We start from the raw sequence: 4,395 nt of genomic DNA, 5'->3' as shown, positions 1-4,395 counted from the left end.
GGGGCGTGAGCGTGGCCGGCGGCTGGAGGACAGAAGGCGTGAAGACGGAGACTGGCATTTCCCCTTATGTGTACAAGTACCAACCAATTCCAGTGAGGTCAGCTTTCAAACATTAATCCAAAGAAAGCGGTGCCCAGAGCCGGGCCAGTTCTAGCACCGCTTTTCCTCGAAGTGTCTGGCACTTCCCTTTCTTGTCAGCCACTCGGCACTTGACGTAGTCACTTGATTTAAATTGTCCATAAACCACGTACTGTATAATAATACCTCCTTCCTAACCAACCCGCAGGGGTATTAGGACAATTAATTAGATGGTATTTAAACGATAGTCCTTGTTGCTTGAGAGAAAAGCTATATAAATTCAAAGGTGTTATTGCTCTTGATGTACTATTTGACATCATTCTCCCTCGTACTTTCCTGACACGTGGAGAGTGTGTTGTTGGACACCCGAAAAGCCATCATGGAGATTTCCTCTCTGGGTTGGAAAGCTAGACTGACCAGATGGTCTTCAAAGTGCATGTTTACTCTAAATTCTATGTTTTTACTAAAGAGGAAATGGAATGATACTTAGGTGAGAGAGTCATCTCCATACTGCAAGTTTTGGTAAACTTACAGAAACAAATAGAAAAGTTTTATCTCACGCACGTAACCCTACTTTACAGTTTTTGCACTGTTCCACCCTATGGTTGAAACTTCTTCTTTTAAGTCGGAAGTGGCGACTTGCTCTCTCTCTCTCTCTCTCTCTCTCTTTCTATTTCCGTGTGGCTGGGAATGGTGGTCCGAAGTTGGGGGACGCCAGCCTTCACTGGACTCCCAAGCCCGCGGTTCCTTTGGCACTACCTGCCTTGTGGCGCCACCTTCTGGGCTGTGCATGGTTGCGGCGGGCCCAGGAGACGGTCTAATCGCGCCGAGGCGCCAGTCTCTGAAACCCCACAAAAGAACAAAACAGTAATTAAAAGCCACAAAATTGTGCTAGTGCGCGCCATCTGAAGCACCCCCTTCCTAAAGACATAACGTGTAGCTGAAAGAACTTGTTACAACAACTGTCTAATGGAAAACAAGTTGATACTTTGAAAAATATGATCTTTGGTCGTCTTCCCCAGAAAAAGCAAATGTGTAATTAAAACTACAGCAGCCACACAGCTCAGCCTCCGCGGAATAATGAGGAAGGTAATCCGCCTTCAAATCTGCCTGGATTTCGTTCCCAGCCTTCCTTCTGGTTCATGGAGAAGGGTGAGCTGCTTAGAAGGGCGTTGGGAGGAGGGGCTTGCTTACCACCACAGGATCACACCGCCTCAGCGCTGCACACAGCCTGCTGCCCTGGGGCCCCAGAAACAAAATTAAGCTCTAGATACTGAGTCAGATTGCCTTTTGGAGTCTGGGCTCCAAATTCCAAGTCTTTCTGTCCCCACAGTGGAAGTTGCTTTGACCAAATATAGAAACTACCAGAAAATGAAATCTAAAAGATCCATTAGCAGTCCTCTCGCCTTCTCCTTTGTTCTCACCCAAGCATGTCCTCCAGACTTTTTTGCGATGTAAATTTATTGCATTTTATTATCTATGTGAACCTCCATTAACAGCCTAAAGTGCAGGGCAGCTGAAATCCAAAAATGGCATCTTCCTGCTCTGAGAGGCATGCTTTCCTGCCTCGACATAGTAGCTCTGGGAACCTGCATGTTCTGAATCTCTGTGGGTTCCTTCTAAAACTCAAAGATACTGGGGTTGGGGGGGTTGTTGTATGGGAGCCTCCCATTTCCACCTTTCCAGGACCAGACCAGTCCTGCTCTCATGCTGACACACAGGAATGAGCTGTACAGAGAGTGGATGACCCTCAAGGCTCTGCCCTCTGCTGCCCTGGCATCGCCCAGCCACACGCTCATGTCTCCTTTGCCTTCAGCTCAAAGATTGTCTCAGATTTACCGTCTTTATGGGTCCCTTGCTCTACCTCTCTCTCCATCATCTCCCCCATGAACTTGAGGGTCTCAGTCAGCCACTTCCCTCCCACCCACTGTGCCAGGCACTGTGCCAGGTGCTGCTAAATTCTGTCCTCCAGTAGCTTACAGTCAAGTGGAAAAAGCCAATATATTGCCATAAATGAATAATAATGGGTAGCATTTAGTTATTGAGAGTTTACTGAACACCAGGAGTTGTGTCAAGCCCTTTGCCTTCCTTATCTCACTGACCCCTGGATCCTATGTGGTGGGTACAAAATTATTCATATTGAGGCAACCAAGGCTTAGCGAGACCAAATCAGTTGCTTTAAGTTCAGAGACAGGACTGGAACTCAGGTCTGGGCGACAGAAGCAAGGCCACTGCAGATCCAGGCTGGGGAATCGCTGTAGAAGCTGCTCCACACCCACCTCCACCTGGTTAGGTGTGTGTGTGTGTGGGGGGGTGGGGTGGGAGGGGAGGACTGGGTGTGGGTAGCACAGGGGTCAAGTGCAAAGGGACACTGACAGTCTGAAGTCTAGCGTGCCCCTCTGGCCCCAAAAGTGGACTAGAGGAGATATTTCTCCTCCTGGAGACCAGCAGACCCGCAGGAGCCTGTCGCAGGAGGGATCCCCAGACCGACCATGGAAAGATGCAGAACAGTCTTGAGGGTCATGGAGTGGTGGGGAGGCAGGCACCCCTGGGCCTGCAGGCGAACCCAAGTTTGAGAGGGATGTTTTGTGCCCACTGCAGATTAGCTGTGCTGCCTGCTGGAGTGTGAACTAAACCCAAAGGGCTTTGGGAAAATGGGCACACACTCAACAGTCACAGCCAGGACCCTTCAGCGGTTGGGTCAGGGCATTGGGTTGTCAGTTCAAACGGAACCAATAATATCAATCTACAACTTAGCTTTGTAATAACATGGGCAAGAAGAACACAGCTGAGGACTGAGAAATAAGCAAAAAGAATGTCTTTAAAAAAAAATCTTGAAATGGTCCAAAATAACATCTCAAAGTCCTCTTAAGCTTGTATACTCTCCTCAAAGGAAAGCCATTTGAACCCTTTTAGGGGGAAGTTTCCGGTTTTATTCTGTTTTCCTCTTTTAAATTATTTCATTAACTAGAGGCCTGATGCATGAAATTCGTGCAAGAGTAGGCCTTCCTTCTCCCCGGCTGCCGGCACCGGCTTCCCTCTGGCACCCGGGATCCCAACTTCCCTCACAGCTCCGGCTTTGGACATCAGGTCTAATTAGCATATTACACTTTTATTATTATAGATAGTACTTCTTGCCTTTGTACTGTCTTTACCTTGGCTCATCCCGTTAGCTTAAGTACTGTGGATCCGAAAGAGACTGTAGTAGGGAGTGGGCTGATCATCTCATGACAACTCCTGAACATAATAAGCATGTGCCCAAGGCAGGAGTAACACTGACATGGAGGGGAGGGCCCACGTGGCAGGGTGACAAAATCTCTGCAACCCAGAACCGTTAAAAGGAAACACATATGATTTGGCTTAGACCTGCCAGAACCTCAGTAATGATCATTTTAAAACTTACGTTCCTAACAATAACAACCAGCTGTGTTAACCTATTTCTATTCGTGGACTGAATGCACCTAGAAATCAAATGGCTTGACTTGTATGTTCGGCTCCCAATTTAATCTCTGGTTTTCACAGATAAAAGATGTTCTGACTTTTTCTGCAATTTGCTGACAAAGTCATCACACTCTGACTCCAAGCGCATATTAGTTACAGCAGCTAAGTTGCTATATTTTTTTTAAAAAAATAGATACCAGCCCGGCCAGTGGTTGAACATCAACCTGTGATTCCTGGTCAGGGCACATGCCTGGGTTGCCGGCTCAATTCCCTGTGAGGGGCGTACAGGAGGCAGCCAATCAATGATCCTCTCTCATCATTGATTTCTATCTCTCCCTTCCTCTCTGGAATCATCTCTGAAGGTCTCATCCCGGTTCTCTTGTTCTCTTCTACCTAGAAAACAAGAGACTGTGTGTGATGTAAGAGAAAAGGAGAGACAGAGAAAGGAAAGCAGAAGTTACTGCGTTTGGAGAATCCAGTAAAGACTTGAGGTACTGATTCTGATAATGCAGAGACAAATCTGGGTTTGACCAAATTATCTGATTACCACGTCACAACATCCAAGCGATTTCCTCACTTTGGTCTCAAGTCAGGGAAACAGTATCATAGAAACTGACATTTTGTCCACAGTTCAGAGCAGACTGATGGCACTCTTTATAGTGCTCTGAGAGGAGTTAAGGGGAAACTCAGAGCGAGTTTGGGGGAATAGAGGTGCCTCCTTTCTGCCAAACTACCTCCTCTGCCTCAGGGCAACTTCCTTCCTCTTTTCTGCTTTCTGTTCTCTCTCTCAGCCCAGGCATTCTTTTAATCTTCAGGAACTTAGAGAAGGATGGGGAAGGAGGGGAGCTCAGTGTCTCTGGGCAAGAAGAACACAGC

Source organism: Myotis davidii, unplaced genomic scaffold (assembly GCF_000327345.1).
Source record: "Myotis davidii unplaced genomic scaffold, ASM32734v1 scaffold370, whole genome shotgun sequence".
Lineage (NCBI taxonomy): Eukaryota > Metazoa > Chordata > Mammalia > Chiroptera > Vespertilionidae > Myotis > Myotis davidii.
The sequence above is the reverse complement of the archived record's forward strand: the minus strand, read 5'-3'. Positions refer to the sequence as shown.